This window comes from Zalophus californianus, chromosome 10 (genome assembly GCF_009762305.2).
Source record: "Zalophus californianus isolate mZalCal1 chromosome 10, mZalCal1.pri.v2, whole genome shotgun sequence".
In the NCBI taxonomy this organism is placed as follows: Eukaryota; Metazoa; Chordata; class Mammalia; order Carnivora; family Otariidae; genus Zalophus; species Zalophus californianus.
In genome coordinates, this window is record NC_045604.1 from 79,632,384 (window position 1) to 79,653,363 (window position 20,980).

A 20,980-nucleotide genomic window follows, 5' to 3' on the forward strand; every position below is an offset into this window, starting at 1 on the left:
GATGAAGTGACCGACTTTGGGAGAGATACAGGAAGCGGAAGGAAATATTTTGAGGCCTGTATAAACAGCCATATGATGGAAGTTAAATGTCTAGAAAAAAGAATGTTTATGGAGTTCTATTCAAGACAGCACAGCATGCTCAACATTTAATGTACCTCCTCCGCTCCACACTCAAGAGCCATGATGGATAAAATCTAAAAAAGAAAACCAAAGGACAGAAGTGGCCTCAAAATCAAAACAAATAGCTCCATGGATGAGAAACAAGGCAGAAAGGCAGAGTAGCAAGAGGGGTTACAGTGCTGCTGGGAGTTAAGCTCCTGGAGGGTGACAGAGACTGCAAGCAGTTTCTGTGACGGGAGGAAATAAAGCCCGGCCCCCATTTGAAAGAGAGTTGGCGTGGGAACCTCTGTTGATGGAAAGAGGATGCAAAAAACCATTGCAGCCTGCTGCCTGGGGCTAGGGTCGTGGTATGCAGGTGTTTCTAACAAGTCCTCCAGAAAATAAAAGAGAACCAATCTGTAATGTTTACTAATTTCCATGGGGGTGAACACTCTGATGGTGGCTGATTTCAAATTACCGATGACGTGACGTCACTGCCCAGACGTGGGAAGACATGCCTGGTAGCGTCATTATATAGTGCTTCTACCACACAGACACACAAGCTGTGAGCTACCTTGCCAGCATGGTAATAGCAACACATAGCAAGATAGTTAGAAAATAATCAGTTTTGAGTAGTTATTACCTTTGCTTTTTATTATAATTTATTTAATGGTGAGTTTGTAGAATTTAATGTTTACTAATGGTTGTTTAACAAGGAGCTCACAAAATTCCTTAAAATTTAATAATTGGTTTTCATGAACTGGGTAGGAGCTGACTGCAGCACAGCACTGGGCTAGGGCTTGTAGCAATCTATGGGTCTAGGAATGAAGGACAGACACATGCTCAAGTCTAGGAAATGAGACATGTTTTCTCAGCGTGACTGTGGGCAAGGGCCCTCAAGCTCTACTATAAATAAGACCTGGCCCTGGGTGGGGGCTGGGGTGGAGGTGACCCAAACCACTAGACAAGGAGAAGCTATTCAAGAGGCAAAGTGAAGGAAAAACCAAAGCTGAAATTACCTCTTAATCAAATTGAATCTGAAAGAAATTCCACCACTGTGAAGAAATTTCATGCTAAGACAGTCTACAGACTCCTCAATCAGGAATATGAATTCACTCCAGGTGAAATGAATGATATAAAACTGCCTGAAAAATATTTAAAATGAGTATGTTTAGGGCATCAAAAAGTCCTTAATAAAGGAAAAGAACCAGATATTATGAAACAAAACAGGCATGAATTCAGTGAGAATAACTGGTAATGAAAGCTTAGAAACAGTGGCCATTAAAGACAGCCATTAAAACAGAACACAAAGACAACTCTCAATAAATGGGATAAATTCTAAACTGGACACTAATCAGAGAGGAAATCAGTGAATTAAGAGACAGAATGGAGGCACTGAACCAACCAAAAGACAACACAGAGACTCAGACACAAGCAATAAGAACACGCAGTTCAAAGAACCCAAAGAATGGATAAAGGGGTATCAATGTATGCTTAAGAGGAGGTGCAACAGGAGAAAGGAGGAAATAATAGTAAGAATAACTTGAAGAAACAATTGTTGGGGATTTTCCAAAATGAAGGAATATATAGGTCTTCAGATATAAAGAACTAAGTAGGATAAATAAAAATCAATTTGTATCATGGGGATATTGTGGAGCATCCAACAAAAAAACCCTAAAAATATATCATGGCAGAAATACTATAAAGGAATGACAATTAGATAGCAGGCACTCCAGCAATAACAGAATCGAAGAGTAATGCCTTCCAGAGCTGAGGGGAAGCAACTATGAACCTCAAATTTTATACCCAGCTAAACCATCATTCAAGTTAAAGGGCAAAAGAAATACATGCTGGGGCATACGAAGACGAAGAGTTTACCACTTACAAACCCTCACTGAAAGAATTATTAGGAGATATGTTTCAGCAAGGAAGGGATGAAATATTAAAAAACAATGATGAGCTAACACTGATAAAAATATTTTGGTAAATTTAATTAACTACTGATTTTCTTTGAAAACCTCTTTTTTAAAATGTAAAAGTGAAACTAAAGCTCAAGAATGTCAAGATGGGACGTTCAATGGATAATTAGAGCACATAAAAGCTATTGTCATGTTTGGAAGGAAGAAGAAAATAATGAAAATAATTTTATTTTGCTAGAACAAAATGCGTAATTAACATGCTTCTTAAAAATGTTTGGGCACAAGCAACCAAATTAAAAATAGGCAAACTGTACTTCATCAAAATTTTAAACTTTTGTGCATCAAAGAACACCATCAACAATATGAAAAGATAACCCATGGAATGGGAGTGAATATCTGCAAATCATCTACCTGATAAAGGTCTAACATCCAGAAAATATGAAGAGATGGATATGAAAAATACAAAAACATGTTAAATGTTACTAATCATCAATGCAATGAAAATCAAAACCATAATGAGATTTCACTTCACATCCACTAGGATGGCTATCATCAAAAAGATGGAAAAGAACAGGGATCTGGAGCCATTGGAACCCTTGTACAGTGCTGGTGGAAATATAAAATGGTGCAGCCATTCTGGAAAACACTTTGGCAGTTCCTTAAAATGTTAAACATACAGCTACCACGTGACCCAGCAGTTCCACTCCTGGGTATCTACTCAGGAGAAAGGAAAACACACAGCCATGTAAAAACTTGTGCATGAAGGTTCACAACAGCATTATTCATAGTAGCCAAAAGAGCAGAAACAACCTAAATGCCCATTTGAACTGATGAATAAACAAAATGTGGCACATCCATTTGATGGAAGATTGTCCAGCTGTCAAAAGGACTGAAGAGTACTGACACATGCTCCAACATGGACTGACCTCGAAAACATCACGCTCAGGCAGTGAAAGAGGTCAGATGCAAAAGGCCTCGCACCGTATGATTCCATGTATATGAAATGTCCAGAATAGGCAACGCCAGAGACGGAAAGATTATTGTTTGTTGAGGGCTGGTGGGGAGGGACAAGGGGAAGCAGGAGTGACTGCTAATGGGCACAGTGTTTCTTTGTGGAATGGTGATGGTATGGAATCAGACAGTGGTGATGGCTGTACAACCTCATGACTCTATTAAAACCATTGAATTTGGGGCGCCTGGGTGGCTTAGTCGTTGAGCGTCTGCCTTCGGCTCAGGTCATGATCCCGGGGTCCTGGGATCGAGCCCCGCATCGGGCTCCCCGCTCCGCGGAAGCCTGCTTCTCCCTCTCCCACTCCCCCTGCTTGTGTTCCCTCTCTCGCTGTGTCTCTCTCTGTCAAATAAATAAATAAAATCTTTAAAAAAAAAAAACACCAAACTTTTTCATGTTAAAAGTGTGAATTTTATGGTATAGCTCAATAAAAAAAAAATGCAAAAAAAAAATATATGGGAAGGGAAGGAGGCCAGAATGCTCCGTGTGGCAGTGATGGGAGGTGGAGACATCAGTATGAACTCATGTTTACCTTAATACCATGTTAAAAACAGAGAATGACAGAGACATTGACAGATGTATACGGACACAGGTTAGTATAAAGACACGTATTTCCTTGCTCTGTCAGCTGTCAGTGCCTAGAAACAAGGGCACATACTGGCCATGAGCACACCTAGCGTCCAGATCTTGGTTTCTAATACCATTCTCCAATAAAAGGATCCTCGGAGACTTGGCTGACTGTGGGGCTGGGGCAGGAAATAAATAAGATGAGCCTGGAGCATCTTGTTGGGCCAGAAAGGAAGGAAGTGCTCAAAAGCTCGAGCTGATGGGGGTGTGTCAGAGAGACACAGGAATCAACAGAAAGAGCTCCCCACAGCCAAACCTTAACAACGTAAGCAACAAAATAAACTCGTACCAAAGTATAAAAAATAAATCCACAAGTCCAAATTAATATAAATAAATAAATGTGGGAAAAAGAGACAAAATCTCCCATACCTTAGAAGAACAAATAATTTATGTCGATCGTCTGCCCTTAGGAAGCTGAAGCTCCCTGTACGTGTGGACTGTGCATATGGACTTCTTTCCCAGAGTCACTTAACAGTGGAGACATGGGCCAAACATCAACAGGGATGGGAAGTCAGGTTGTTAGTCTGCACCCCTGATGCACCTTGATGACTGTGATAAAAACTGCACACCTGTGTGGTCTTCCTCCTCCCAATCCAGGACTCCAGCATGAGAAAACCATCAGACCAATCCCCACAGAGAGACGTTCTACAAACACCTGACCAGTACTTCTCGAGAAAACTGTCAAGGTCATCAGAAACAAGGGCAGTCTGAGAAATGGTCACAGCACAGAGGAGACTAAGGAGGTGTGATGCCTAAGAGAGGTTTGCTATGCTAGATGGGATCCTGGAGCAGAAACAGGACATTAGGTAAAAAAGTAAGGGAACCTGATTATGGGCTTTCATTAATAAAAGTGCATCAATATCACTTCATTAATTATAGCAAATGTACCACATTAGTGTGAGATACCAATAACGGGAAACTAGGGGCAGGTGTACATGGGAAGTGTCTATATTATCTCTGCAATTTTTATGTGGATTTGAAATTGTTCCACACTTAAAAAGTTTATTTAAAAAAAAAACATACGGATAATTTCCAAAACAACCAAATGGAATATGCAGCTTTCAATCAGCAAAGAGGCAGGGGGAAAAAAATCAGAATGACTACAAAAAACAAACAAAAAAAAGTATCAAACACGAAATTTTAAAATGTTCCTGACACCAAATGCTGGGTCTGGTGCAGAGAAACTGGATCGCGCCTGCAGTGCTGGTGGGAAGGTAAACAGTCTGGTTGGTAAATAGTCTGGTAATAGTTGAAATTGCATTTACTGTATGACCCAGCAACAGAACTCCTGGACATTTTTCCCAGTTTCCCAAAACTTATGTTCAAATATTTGTACGTGGATGTAAACAGTAGCTTTATTTGTAATAGCCAGGAATGGGAGGCAACGTAAATGTCCTTCCACAGGGTCTACGGTTACACTGTGGTACCTCCACGCCGCGGAATACCACCCAGAAATAAAAAAAAGGAACAACCGATACGCACAACAACTGGAATAGATTTCAAGGCAATTATACTCATTAAAAAAAGCCAAACCCCGAAGGTTCCATCCTGTATGATTCCATTTATGTAGCATTCCTGAAATGACAAAATTATAGATATGGCCGCTAGGAGTGAGGCGCAGCAGTGGAGGGGATCGGGGGCCCGTGTCGCTATAGGAGGACGGCAGGACGGATCCTTGTGGTGATGGAACTGTTTGCATTTGACAAGGATTCAGAAAGGTCTGAAGGGAATGTGCTCTAAATGTTGACAGCAACTGCTTCTGAGAGGCTCTGAACACAGCATTGTGACTACAGCCGTCAGGGCTCGAAGCGGGCACAGGGACACACCTGTGGGCAGGTGTGGCCATCTGCTGGCTGAGGTCCACACCCAGGGATGGGAAGGAAGGACACCCAGGTTGGTCTACGTGGGGCATCCAACGGTGGCGGGAAACAGCTATTTCCATTTACTGTTATTAGGATATAAACAGACACAACTCATTTCAGAGAGTAATTTGGTGCTATTCTCTCCCGTTTCATTGTGCGTTCCCCTTGACCCAACACCACTACTTTGGTAGAAATTTATCCTTCAGAAATACCCAGTACAGTGTTCACCGAGGCACTGTGTGTGATGTTCATTTATGGGAGGACTGGATAAATTACAGTAGGTGTATTTTTAAAAAGAGGTAGATTTACATGTGCTGGCAATGAAAGACACCAGACACGTTATTAAATAGGAATAAGATATTTTAATAAGTATTATGTGATCCTGGCTTTGTAAAACATGGACAGCGTATGCATAAGAGGGTGTGCATGTATGTTTGTAGCCCCCAACTGAACTGGGATACATTTGCACTGCTCACACTGGTGATTTCATGGGGGTGCTGGTGGCTGGGATTAGCGAGAGGGTATTGTTTTCTACTCTTTCGAACCGTGGTATAATGTTATCAATGATCATGAACACGAACATCAAGGTGCTGTGAAGAGCGTGGAGGTGATGTGCCAGATGGACCGAGTGGGTAGGGGCGGAGGGGAGAAGAGATGGAATGGAGGTGCCCCCACCCCAGGGGCCAAGCTGTTCAGGTCAGATGCTTGCAGCTGAAGCCCTGGGTTGGGTGCCCAGAGGGTCCTCACCACAACTGGAGAATTGAACAGTCCTGACCACACTGACCAGAGGACCACAGAAGTGACTGCTTCCTCCACGGCCTTCCTGGGGTTTCAAAGCTTCATGGCCTGTGCGGTTGGAGGCCCACTGCGAGCCGGTGCCATCAGACCGGCCTCGGGGAGTTCCTCTTGGCCAGACAGAAACCACTTAGTGTTGTTATTATTTTGTTGTGTACTAGATTATGTGCATGGAACTTGGCTCTTTATGCCTAATTCATAGTTGCAAACTAATATTCTGGAAGGAATGCTTGGCAATTTTGAAAATGGCTCGCATTAGCCGTAATTAGCTGTAAAAACTCATTTATGTTCAAGTTTCACGCCATATTTATTGGCGTCCACAGAGACAGAAGCATTAATGGGGCTGTTCAAGTGACCTGCAGAACTTTCTGAGCAGATCTCAGTGGACCCTGGACAGCTGCGCTGGTTGGCAGTGTGTGCTGTCCATCTTTCCACTGCAAACCCCTCAGGGCTCACAGTTTATTGTTAATGTCCCGAGTCACAGCAAGTGTGACCGAATGAGGAGTGTGGCATTAGCAAGGATACCTAAGAGGACTAGCAATAAAGATGAAAGAGACTGTCAGTGAGCAAGGACACGGTGTTGAGAATGGCCTCCCCTCTAGCAAGGAGAGCCCGCCCGCCGCCCCCATGAGTACAATCAGGAACTTCACACCTTGGAGTCCTGAATAAGACACCGTGGAATGGCCATGAAAGAAGTGCACAAAGGGATGGTCAGGCAGGAGGCTGAAGTCTGTCAAACGGAGGAGGGTGCGAGTAACTCTCCATTCTGCCAGGTTCTGGGGCGGAGTTCAGGGCTCTGGGCTATTCCCGGCTGGCCCAGGAAAGACCGAAACATAAAGGATGAGACTTGAGGAGGGACATGAGAGTCTCTTCCCGGGCTGGAACCAGGGCCAGAAGCAGTCTGGTGGCTGATAGAGGGGGTTTCTATCTCCCACCTCCTGGGAAGCCCAGCAGTTCTGAACCCGGTTATGTTCTCCGAGTCCTCCCTCGAGTAAGGGCAGTATTGAGGCAAAGCAGAATGGGGATGGCTTGGAAGGAGGATAGCAGCAGGACCCTAAGGACTTTCCAAGTATCACCTTGCTGCATCCTCCCAACGGAGACTCGAATCACCTCCGTTTTACAGATGAGAAAACCGAGGCTGGGAGAAGAAACAAAGTTATGCAGCTGGAAAACTCATGTTAGAGCCCAAGTGCTGAACCGGCCTTGCAGACTCTGGCTCTGTTCTTTGGGGACCTTGGGCAGCCTGCTGCCCTTTCTGGGCCTCCACTCCCTCCCCTGTGAGATGAATAATGATTAACACCTGTCTCACGGATGGCAGAGAGGTTTAGAGGAGAGCATGGAACCGGGCAGCAAGCACCCAGCACACAGCAGGTGCTCATCAACCCTCAGGGCTCCCTCCCAAGCAGGGCCAGCAGCTCACTGGGACACAGACACCACACGCTGGCCTGCGATGCACAGTCTCCTGCCCCAAGCTACAATCCTGTCCCTTTTATGCCGACAGCCCACGAGGACCCATTCTGCTTTCTCTTAGTTTTTGATGGGGACGCATCGATTCGCAACTCAGTGCAGGTAAGGAATGCATTAATAAATCGTGGCTTCCCTGACGGGGGATTGATTTTAGCGGTGTTTTCACAAGTCATGCCAAATTTCCATTCTGGCTGTTCATTAGTCATCTGGGGCCGACATGCCTCTATGGTTCCTTAATTGAGTATTACGTATGGATTGTTTCTGAATTATGAACTCCTGTAAGGAGATGACAAGCATCTTCTTAAATTACCGCCAGAAGAATTCCCCAGCACAAGACAGCCCCTGCGCACCAACAGAGGACAGCTTCTGTGGTGTGAGCTTCGTATTTATTTCTCCATGGTATCAAGTCATAAGGACGCTATAAAAGCTATTTTTTTAAATATTTATTTATTTGAGAGAGAGAGAATGAGAGATAGAGAGCATGAGAGGGAAGAGGGTCGAGGAGAGAAGCAGACTCCTGCTGAGCAGGGAGCCCGATGCGGGACTCGATCCTGGGCATCCAGGATCATGACCTGAGCTGAAGGCAGTTGCCCAAACACTGAGCCACCCAGGTGCCCTATAAAAGCTATTTTTAAGCTGTCTTGATTCAAATTCATTTCAAATCAATCAGAGGATGGGAATGCAATCTCCATATAATTTGATATTCTAATACTGGAAGCTTGCCTCAAATCAATCAGGAAATCGGGATGTACCCCAGTGCAATTTTAATATAAAAATTGGCTTCCTTAATGTGCTAGTGTTACTTAAGCCCGGAAAGTGCAAACAAATTTGAATTGGACCCTCTTGTTTTTATCCTGAGTATACATTTATGAAAATGCATCTTTACATTGTCAGCTGTGACACGGAAACTGTGTGGTAAATCAGTAGTCACTCACATTATTCTGCCTCAGTGGTAAGGAAAAAAACGTGACTCACTGGAAAAAAAAATTGGTGTGAACGGAGAGGAAACAGGTACAAATAATCCGTGCTGTAGGTAAAGAATTTCGTAGGCAGGTTGCCGAGAGGGCGGGCCCTGAGATGGTGGTCCCTGCCAACAGCCAGCAGTGCTAATCCAAAATCGGGGTACAGACCACCTGACTCATTAAGTAGAGGTTCTTAACTATTGGGTTAGGGTTTTGAGTTGCCTGGGGTCACACAGCCAGGATTTGTAACCTGGATCAGGCTGACTCAGAAGCAGATGCTCTCTCTCCATTACCTTAGAGGTACCAAGTGCCAAGGATCACACACTGCAGGCCAGTAAGGCGTGCCCTGTAGGGGGCAGCTTTGACCTAAGTGACACCCCCTCCACTTCTGCAGTTCTTTGTTCACATGTGCCCTGGGACTTGAAGTAGGATAGTGATTCTTGTAATAATAATGATAGTAAGTGGTATTTATGGAGTGCTCACTATCAGTCATTGTTCTGAAGAAGAGCACTTCACATGTTTTTAATCGTGTGAGCCCCACAATTTCCCTACGAGGAGGCATAGTTATTACCCTGGTTTGGCAGATGAGGAAAACGGACGTAGACACATTCCATGTTTGCCCAGCTCGGCCTGTCTCTGGCAGGGCTTGTGATCAGAGCCCAGCGGTCTGGCCCCTGAGTCGGCACTCTTAACAAACTCCTGCCAAGTGGAGGGAAACAACGCACATCAGAGACGGGCCACGTGAGTGAAGAATGAAGAACAGGAGTCAAGGGTGTTGAGGAGGCAGGAGCTAAGTAACCACCACAGAGCTTCTGCTGACCTACCACCACCCACGGGCACCCCCTAGTCCTTCCCTGTGCTTCTGTGTGACACGGGAGAAATTCCTATGTGAGTTTTCCAGGGTAGTGCACGGTGGTACCAGGATTCCAGATCAGCGTCTGGCTCAGTTGGAGGGCAGGGCAGCTGGACTGACCACTGGCTGGAATGGAGACAAGGGAGGTGCCAGGCTCAAGTCTGCATCCTCCTCCTTGTGGGGAGAGCATCAGAGTGTCCCATCACTGCCAGTGTCAACCTTTCACGAATTCAAACCTTCCCATCCCCAAACTCCCATTAACTTAAGTGGGGTCTTAAAAACATTTTCATGGAATTTCTTTTGAGCTCGTAACTTAATTGACCTGGGGTCTACAAATATTTTCTCTAAGAGGTCAGAAAGTAAATATTTTAAGGCCATGCAACCTCTGTGGATCTACTCAACTCTGCTTTCCTTCACAGCATGGGAACAACCAGCATTCACAGTTATGTAAACATGTGGGCATGGCTGCGATCCAATAAAACTCTATTAACAAAAATGAGCGGAGGGCCACTCCCAGTAAATGGAGAAAAAAAAAAAGCATATCATCTTCTAAGAAAACACATTTGGGTGATCAAAGTTCAGCCACAATTTCTCAATCCTTCAAAAATTAGGAAGTTTTTTTCTGTAACTTCTCACAAATAAAGAAAACAACAAAGAAAACAGTAATTTGTAGTTTGTAAAACTATGAATACCATCCTGACCAGGGGAGACAAGTGTATTTGCCCAAAGGAGACCACTGCTTTAATGAACACAAAATTATTCTATAAACAAGTACTCAATTATATAATAATTCAGGGCATTTGCACTAATGGTCAGAAAGAGACTTCTATATTTACTTGAAACCAGGAGTGTCCACATCCTTCCATCTAAAAAAGTAACTCAGATCTAAAACATTAAAAAAAATTGTGTGCTGACAATTTTTGTTTGAAATTAAATGTCTAATGGGCTTATAGAGTAAATGCGTGTACCCATAAGAGAGATTATAAAATTCAACCAGCATACAGTTTACGCTCAATAAATATAAATCTGTGCTGCTGAATTAACATTCTAGTTGTCCTTTAAACAGACAATGTGAAGTGGAAAAGGCTCTGAAGTGGTCCTGCTCAAGAGAAACATAATGTGAGCCTCTTGTGTAATTTTAAAATTTTCTAATATCTGCCTTTTAAAAAGTAAACAGTAACAGGTGAAATTAATTTTAGTTATGTGTTTTAACCCAATATTTAAAATATTATTTCAACATATAATCAATATATAAAATATTACCATTTTTACATTATTTTCATACCAAGTCTGGAAAATCCAGTGTGTATTTTATACCTAGATCCCACCTCCATTTGGACCAGCTACATGTGGCTACTATACTGAGCAGCGCCATTTTTTTTTTTTAAGATTTTATTTATTTATTTGAGAGGGAGAGACACAGCGAAAAAGGGAACACAAGCAGGGCGAGTGGGAGAGGGAGAAGCAGGCTTCCCGTGGAGCAGGGAGCCCGATGCGGGGCTCGATCCCAGGACCCTGGGATCATGACCTGAGCCGAAGGCAGACGCTTAATGACTGAGCCACCCAGGTGCCCCAGCAGCGCCATTTTGGAGTGGGGCAGATGTGGAAATCCAATCCCAGCGTTGGCTCTTTTTTAACTGAATGGCCTTAGTTTCACTATCTGAAAAATGGAGATAATCGCAGATAACCTTGCAAGGCTGCTGCTATGAAAAACAGCTATACTGTGCTGGCACACAGTAGGCTCCTCATGAACGAAAGCCATTATAATATCAATTATTAAATCAGTGAATATTTCCTTAACAGAAGCACTGAATTATTAATATCATCGACAAACACAAAGGCCCTTTGGCAGAGCAAAAATAACCACACCACATGTAGAAATAGACAAAGAAGTAGCTCTAGGATCAACACTTTCCACATTTTACAAGGAAGCTGAACTACTGGGTCAAAGAATACCTCCACTTTTTTGGTACAGTGTCAAGTATAACTGAAGAACCATAAACTTCATATATTTTGATCAATTTTAACACAGGTACACACTTGGAAACCATCACCAAGATCAAGATCATGAACACATCCCACCACTCCCAAAAGTTTCCTTGTGCTCCTTGGGAGTCACTCTCTCCCTCTATCCTGGCCCAGGCATCATTTAACCTGTTTTCTGTTTCTACAGATTGATAGGATTTCATATATTGGAATCACATAGTACGCAATCTTTTTTGGTCTGGCTTCTTCCGCGTAGCATGATTTTGAAAGATTTTGAAATATTTCAGGAAAGAATCATGAAGGCATGATTTTGAAAGATTCTTCCATATTACTGTATGTATCAAGAGTTCATCCTTTTCATTGCTAAGTAATATTTGATTGTATGGATATCCTATAATTTGTTTACCCATTCAACTGCTAATGGGCCCTGGGGTTATTTCCAGAATTGCCTCAGCATGTGTGATGAAAAGTGATTAACCATATATGTTTGGGTTTATTTCTAAACTCAATTTTCTGTTCCATTAATCTCTTTATCTTTTAATACTAAATGCCAGCTTTGATCACTGTAGGTTAACAGTTCTGAAATCAAGTAGGGTAGGTCTTTCAATTTTGTTCTGCTTTTTCAAAATCATTTTGCTATTAGGTAACTTGCATTTCTTTTTTAAAAGATTTTTTTTTTTTTATTTATTCATCTGACAGAGATACAGAGAGAGAGAGAGCATGAGCAGGGGAGAGGCAGAAGGAGAGGGAGAAGCAGGCTCCCTGCCCAGCCAGGAGTCCCAAGTGGGGCTTGATCTCAGGACCCCAGGATCATGACCCAAGCCAAAGACAGATGCCCAACCATCTGAGTCACCCAGGCGCCCCAGTAACTTGCATTTCCACAGAAATTTCAGAATCAGCTTGCAGATTCTACCCAAAATAAAACTGCAGGAATTTTGATTGGGATTATGTTGAATCTACAGATCAATGTGGGGAAAATGCCGTATTAACAACAGTCTTCCAATCCATGAACATGGTCTATCTTTCCATTTACTTAGGTCTTCTTTAATTAATGTCAGCAATGTTTTTATAGTTTTTAGGGCAGAAGTCTTACATGTCCTTTGTGATTCCTGGGTATTTTATGGTTTTTGCTGCTATTGCAAACAATTATTTTTACAATTTGACAAGTGTTTATTGGTGGTATATAAAAATACACTGTGTCTATTAACCTGATACCCTGAGACCTTGCTAAATTCATTTATTCTAGTCATTGTTTTGTAGATTCCTGGGATTCTCTAAGTAAATAATCATATCATCTGTAGATAGGGACAGTTTTATTTCTTCTTCTCTGATTGTTATGCTTTTTCTTGCTTTTTGTAATGACTGGAACCTCCAATATGCTCTTACATAGGAATGGTGAAAACAGGCAAGTTTTCCTTATTCCTAATCTCTGGGGAAAAATTTAGTCTTCCATATTCCCATAGTTTAGACTTTGGATATGACTGTCAAATTATCCTTAAGGAAAGAAAGCAACTTAAATTCTAACCAAGGAGAGGCGCCTGGGTGGCTCAGATGGTTAAGCCTTCAGTTCAGGTCATGATCCCAGGGTCCTGGAATCGAGTCCTGCATCGGGCTCCCTGCTCAATGGGTAGCCTGCTTCTCCCTCTGCCTCTCTCTCTCTCTCTCTGTCTCTTATGAATAAATAAATAAAATCTTAAAAAAAAAAATTCTAACCAAGGGTGTGAGAGTTTGGTCACTGAGATTTCATTCCTTGGTGATCTTACAAGACAGAGCCTTTCCAAGATTAAAAGGGAGACTTCCAGAACAACACACGTTTATCCAGAAATTCTGAGTAAGCGCTATCCTCCCTGTTTTTTTTTTTTTTTTTTTTTATTGTCATGCTGGGTAATCCCTGTCCTCTTAACTAAGACCTTTCACACGATTTACGCTGGTGGATGCTGTCGGTGTCCTCACCAGGCCCCTTTCCAGGCTGGTGCACCCAGCTGCTGCTGGAGGGTTCGCTGCTAACTGCTCACAGCTGCCCTGCTCCTGAGACCTGAATGACTGAACTAACGCCGCGGTGGGGGGCACAGCCAGTGAATGAATGACCCAAGAGTGCAAAAGGTCAACCCCCAGACCATGTGGCATAGGACTCCTAGTATAGGAAATACCCAGAGTAGACAGGCACATCTATGGCGACTGAAAGCAGATTTCTAGGGCAGGGAGGGAGGAAGTGGGGAGTGGCTGCAAAAGGGTGCAGGGTTTCTTTTCTTTCCTTCCTTCCTTCCTTCCTTTCTCTCTCTTTTTTAAAGATTTTATTTATTTTTGACAGAGAGATGGCGAGAGAGGGAACACAAGCAGGGGGAGTGGAAGAGGCTCCCCGCTGAGCAGGGAGCCCGATGTGGGGCTTGGTCCCAGGACCCTGGGATCATGACTTGAGCCGAAGGCAGATGCTTAACGACTGAGCCACCCAGGTGCCTCGCAGGGTTTCTTTACAGCGTCATGCAAATGTTCTAAAACTGGCCATGGTGGTGAAGGCACAACTCTGAATAGACTGAGAACTGCTGAACTGTACACTTTAAATAAGTGAATTGTATGGTACGTTAATGGTAATGGAATGTTAATAAAGCTGTTATGGTGCGGTGGGGGAGGGAAAGAGAGGGAACAATGGCCATAATAGCTATCACCTTTTGAAGACCTGCTACGGGCCAGGCACCGTAAACAAGCCTCATTGTACTACTTTTAATTTTTCCACATCCCTAAAACGGATTATTGTATGTGGGGGTTGGAGGACGTGGCCCCCCTGCCTTAAGAGGGGGGGTCCACCGCTGTGGTGTGATTCATGCTCTGGAGCTCCAGCTGGATCCGGCTGAAATCCTGAGCACACATCCTTGCTTATTAGCTTTGTTGTTGGCCCGGTCCTGTGTCCTCACTTCCCTGCTCCAGGGAACCTCCCTCAGACACTGACCTAAGGAGGTCAGCTGGACTTCCTATTACTCTCTTGTGTGAGTCCCAGGGCTGCCCAAGGGTTCCTGGCTGCCGCTTTCTCCCACAGTCCCACCCACTTTACAAATAACAAAGACTTTCTATTAAGAGCTTCAGCTTGCTCTTTTCGGTGGTTTTAAAATTTCCTTTCCACTCTTTATCTTTATTGTGTTTCTGCCTTCAAAAGTAATGCCTGCCTTAGGGCAGCAGCTGAATGAGCTATGGTACACAACAGTGCAGCGTAAGGGAAAGTCAGGAAGATCTCCATGAACCAATACGGAATGACAGCCAAGAAAAATTATGTGAATAAAGCGCAAAAAGCATACACAGTAGCCTTCCTTTTGTGTAAGAAGGGATAATAAAACAAACACACATGATGCATGCAGCTTACCCTCAAATAGATCAGAAAAATACATATGTATTTTAGTTCAGTGTGTACTGTCCAGATATTTTAAATTGTCTACACTGATAATACAGGTATTAGATATATGTCTATAGCAATACACATATATACAAATACACACAATTTCACAAAAATAGGATATGCTACCTATGGATGTGTGACTTGCTTTTATTCACTCAACACTATCTTTTCATTGTTCTACTCAGGACATACAGCTCTATCTCAGAAGCACCCGATAAAATTCTGAAAACTCTATTTCCAGTATGTAAAAATCTAGGCTGTTAGATGATCGTTCTAAACTGGGAGGTCAGGTGGGTTCAGCGCCTTTCAGCTCTGCACACTGCTCAGGTACAAGGAGAAACTCAGAGTTAGCAGAGCTTATCAAAGAGCCCCGGGGACCTGGGAGCAAACCACTCCTGGGAGGAAGGAGTCTCATAGCCCAGTCACTCTGGCGGGTCTCAGGGGAGAATCCCATCTGTACCTGTTTGGGGCAGGATCATTAGCACAGGAAGAGACTCCCAGGTGTACGGAGCACCTGAGCCAAGAGGCCCTGCCTCTGCGCAACCTGACCTGGGGCCAGGGCTGCATTGTCTCCTACAGGAGCTGGGACCCAGCCTGCTGATGGGCGTGAGCCCAGGTGGCTGGTGAGGACTAAACTGTCGCGGCACCAGGCGTTCCTGGGCGGGGCTGCTGCTGGAACCCGGGGTTCGTGCCTCGCCCTCTCCTGTGGGCACTACGGAGCTTGCAAACATCTGGTTACCTCAGGTGTTTGCCTAGATGTCTGGTTCACGTGACGTGAAACATCTGGCTTGTCTTAAGGATCCACAGCCTCCTCTTGGGACTCTTTCTTTTCTTCTCTCTCTTTTTTTGATTGGGTAGGAATTAATGGCCCAGTTGTTGAAATGACCTTCACTCATGGCCAACTCATTCATACTCTATAACCACAAGAGATTTTTTTTTTTTTTAAAAAAATTTCCTCCCCTCAAGAAATTACACCTTTCTTGCCTCAACTCCATAATAATCCACAAAAATTATATTGTTCCTGGTTCAAGGCTCCTCTTAATTAAAACTACAAGAAGGTGAGAGAGGGGGATGGAACTGTAATTCCCGATGGCACAGAAGTGGCCCAGGCAGCACCAAGGGCTGTGCATTTTCAGCTTGATCGGGTTGTTAAGTGGTTCTACCACAAAAGCCCCAAAGAAGAGCCGATGGGGAGAGAGCGGCTGGTCGGAGTCATCACACCAACACCCAGCAGAGTCGAGAGGGGCCCAGGGCCTGTTTAGAACATGATGTTTACACTTCCACACTCCGGACCCACTTACACTTTTATAGGACACGAGCCTCCCCTGCCTTTGGGACCACCTGAGCTTGGACAATCCAGGGCACAGAGCGGCGCTGCTGGGAAATCACTCCTCTCCAAGGCCTGCAGGTGCCTGGCTGCCTGCACAGCCAAAGCCCACGGGGTATGGCTGCAGTGGAGCCCCACTCCCTGACTTGGACTCAAAAATTAATTATGCTCCTACAAAATTCAGACTCACTTCTTATTTATCTACAGGGGAAGCTTTGCTCAACTTTGTAATTTAATTTTTCCCCTTCCTGATGATGCAGAGATTCAAAACGTGTGTGGAATATGCAAGAGGAGGGCTGTGTTTTATTCATACTAATATTTGGTTGCCAAAAAAGCAGTGGCAGCCTGGGGTAGGGGTCAGGGGAATGCAAGCTTGAACCTCAGTCTCTGTGAGGGTAGCGTGTCCATCAAACTCCCTGAGCCTCAGTTTTCCCGGGTGGAAGGCAGGACTAATATTGACCACCCCCAGGGTTACTTCGAAGATCAAGGGACACTCAGAGCCATGCCCAAGGCTGCATGGCAGGAAGCTGAGTGTGACGTACTCGGACGGCGCTCAATAATTAGACCTTCCTCTGAGCCTTCTCTAAGTATCTGATCAGAAGATCTTTTTTTTTTTCATTTGCACAAATTACATCTTTTTCACTATTCATAATTTCCTCTTTATTTTTAAAAGAAGATGGTGGGCTTGTGTGTGAGATGCAGCGCGGGGCACACATTAAGGTTTCAATCCAGAATGGACAATTTTCTAGATTTCCATTACCCGGCTTCCATGCCCTATCTTAAACACAGCTGTCAGGACAAGAGGCTCATTAAAAAGATTGTTTTGACTGACGGCATGTTCATGTATCAAACTGGAAATCTGTCCAAAAATACTCGAGGGAGTTAGACAGAGGTGGCAGTAAGCTGCAGAAGGGAGATGTTTGGCAGGGTGTCGAAGATGAAATGTGCTGGGGAAAGAGTGCTTTAGCTTGGACTCGAGCCAGAGAGGTCTGCGAGGGGAGCTGTCGCCACTGAAACATGAGGACCTTAGAAAAGTCAGCTTCCATTTCAGGAACTGCAGAAAGAGAGATGGCAAGACTGCAGTACGGCACATGCCAAATAGCGTGCTTTTCCATGACCCCCTTAGACGGTGGGCTCTGTCCACACCCCTGTCTTTCCGTGGGATGACCACTGCCTCCACCTGACCTGAGCCACACCGCCCATGACAACTCCACTTCCCAGAGCTCCTGGACTTCTTCAAAGGCCCTCTCCTCCTGACTCACTCACTTCTTTCGCCCCCAGTGCCTCCTCCTCTTGTGGGCTTCCCTGGGCCAGCGCACCAGTCGCCTGCTCCAGGGATGCAGGCCATTCGTCCCCCTGCTTTTCTGCTAGAGCCTGCTCACAGCCTTTTCAGCTCTCTGCCCTCAGGACAGTCTTTGTGACTGCCCGCTCTCCTTACCCTCCTGCCTTCCCAGCTGCCCTCCTTTCCGCCCCTAGGTGTATCAGGACGACAGTCGGCTGTCAGTGGCTCGAACACGTTGTATTTGTTGTATTTATCCACCCCATAAAAAGAAAGGAGGCAGGTAGACAGGGTGGGTACAGTTTTGCGCAAGGATTTCACTAAGAATGCTGGTTCCTTCTGTTTTTCTGCTCTGCCATCCTCAGCCTGTGGCTTTGTCCTCAGGACTCCAAGATGGCTGCAGAGCTTCCAGGCACTGTGTCCAAGTTCCAAGCAGGAACAAGAGAAAAGGGCAAACAAAAAGGTTTGCAGCTAGCTCCACTTGCTAAATCCCAGGACTGGGACCAGTAGCCACACCAGGTGTAAGGGGGGCTAGAAAGGAGCATTTTCAGCCTGTCACACTGACAACCTGAACAAAACCTGGTAGGGAAAGAGAAAATGCATCCTGGGTAGACTGAGCAAGGTTGTTCTTTCTAAAATGCAAAACGATTGATGAGAAACCTTTACATGCTTCTTTAATACCTGAGGGTCCTGGATCTGGCTCCTCTTCCCTGCCATCTAAACACCAGAGTCCTGCTCCACTCACGAGTGGTTTCAAGGCCGGCTCTGGCACACGCTGGGCTCACGCTCTGCCCTTTGTCTTCAGTGCTCCCTTCCTGCCCACATCTGCCTGGCTCACTCTCCTTCATCCTTCAAGACACGGCCTCCTCCTCTCCTGGAGGAGATCATCCCTGGCCCAGCTGAACGAAGCTTCCTCTCCTTCCTCCTGATTCTTGCACATTCCTCTACTTTTGTCCTGGGGCTGCCTGCTTCCCACCTTGGTGTCCCCTGCTGGTCTGTGAGGGCAGAGAGCAAATCTATTTAACTGGATATCCATCCTCAGAATGACGAGAACAGAGCTGCTACTCTATAAATGACCATTGGCAGACGGACGGACAGATGGATGGTGAATGAATATATGAAACTTGAGCAACTCATAAGCTCTATGTTAGTAGGTGCTGTGGGGGAGAAACTCCGATCTCCCCGTTTTGTCAAAGGAAAAGCAGAGTTCCAGTGTTTTCTGATACTGCAAAAGAACTACCACGCTCCTTGTTAATGAAGGCCTGGTTGTTACTAACAAGAGAGTGGAAGACAGGGACAGAGAAATGAGCACTAACTCTGAATCCTGTTACTCAAATGCCACAAGACACTCTACTCCACCTCCCCAAACATCCGTTTCCTTGATTTTAAAGAGGGGATGATAATAGATGCCTCATGGAGTTGCTGTGAGTTTCTGAGATGATGTGTGTAACCCCCCAGCACAGGCTCAGGGCACAATGGGAACACAGTGCTTTTCGACACTGTTTCTGAAATAAGGCGTGAACGTGGGGTTCTTTCCTCCTGGCCACGGCAGACAATGCTGCCTTCTAATACCCATACTCTTCCTTTTTGTTTTTGCTGAAAAAAGTCCCGATTTTGTTCTGGGAAATGTCCTGCTCTGGGAAGTCATGGGCTTTACCCCAGAGCCAGGATCGAGGCAGCTGTGGCAATCTTCCTCGTAAGGCCACCAGATGGGAACAGGTCTGTGTATGGAACTGTGGGAGGAGAGCTGCTGGGATCCTGGGGAAGGTTTTATTTCTTTTAAAAAGCCCCCTGTCCCACTCTGGAAAACAGTACGGAGGTTCCTCAAACAGTTGAAAATAGAGCTACCATACGATCCAGCAATTGCACTACTGGGTATTTACCCCAAAGATACAAATGTCGGGATCCAAAGGGGGACGTGCACCCCAGTGTTTATAGCAGCAATGTCCACAATAGCCAAACTGTGGAAAGAGCCAAGATGTCCATCGACAGATGAATGGATAAAGAAGAGGTGGTATATATACACAATGGAATATTATGCAGCCATCAAAAGGAATGAGATCTTGCCATTTGCATCGACGTGGATGGAACTGGAGGGTGTTATGCTGAGCGAAATAAGTCAATCAGAGAAAGACACGTTATCATATGACCTCACTGATATGAGGACTTCTTAATCTCAGGAAACAAACTGAGTGTTCCTGGAGTGGTTGGGGGTGGGAGGGATGGGGTGGCTGGGTGATAGACATTGGGGAGGGTATGTGCTACGGTGAGCGCTGTGAATTGTGTAAGACTGTTGAATCACAGATCTGTACTTCTGAAACAAATAATGTAAGATATGTTAAGAAAAAAGAAAAAGAAGAAGATAGCAGGAGGGGAAGAATGAAGGGGGGTAATTAGAGGGGGAGACGAACCATGAGAGACGATGGACTCTGAAAAACAAACTGAGGGTTCTAGAGGGGAGGGGGGGGGGGAGGGGTTAGCCTGGTGATGGGTATTAAGGAGGGCACATTCTGCGTGGAGCACCGGGTGTTATGCACAAACAATGAATCATGGAACACTACATCAAAAACTAATGATGTAATGTAGGGGGATTAACATAACATAATAAAAAATATGTTAATGACCAAGAAATACAAAAAAAAAAAAAAAAAAAAGCCCCCGTCAATTCTGAGCATCAAATCCAGGACTATGGCAGCCATCTGAGAAGGTCCAATCTGAGGAAAGGGCCACGTGGAGTGGCGGGCGGGGGGGCAGTGAGCAGATTCACAGCAAGATCCAGATCCTCGAGTTGGCCTGGCTGAGAGCCTGAACCAGGCCTAGCCTTCTATGCGATGAGATGATAAACCTCCTTATTCTCTGTGTTGGGCAAGCTGGCTAGTGTTTCCTGGTATGGCCAACAAGGACTAATACTACCCTATGCTTTTTACAACAGTAACTCTCCTTTTGGGGTGACTGATAATCCACTTTTAAACACTACATAAATTGGCTTTGGAAGCTCTTACAAAAGAATGGACTTCCCTTGCTTTCCAGCTGGTCCCACGACGGTTCCTGGATAGGGTGGAACTCCATGAGAACACTATTTTGTCAGTGACTTTCTCGACATCCCTTCTCGGGCTCGTGAAATCGCTTTCGGGGCACCTGGATGGCGTCAGTTGGTTAAGCGTCTGCCTTTGGCTCAGGTCATGATCCCAGGGTCCTGGGATTGAGCCCCGCATCGGGCTCCCTGCTCAGCGGGAAGCCTGCTTCTCCCTCTCCCACTCCCCCTGCTTGTGTTCCCTCTCTCACTGTGTCTCTCTCTGTCAAATAAATAAAATAAAAATTTTTTAAAAATGAAATTGCTTTCCCAAGCATCACACATTCAATGGGACCGAGGCATGGACCCAAGGCAGTGCAGCGGCACAGAAGAG

At 44.9% G+C, this 20,980-nt stretch overlaps 1 protein-coding gene across 1 annotated transcript in view; it reads right to left on the minus strand.

Moving 5' to 3' along the window:
- Positions 1-20,980, minus strand: part of CPPED1 (calcineurin like phosphoesterase domain containing 1) — a 103,268-nt gene that overhangs the window by 1,952 nt on the left and 80,336 nt on the right.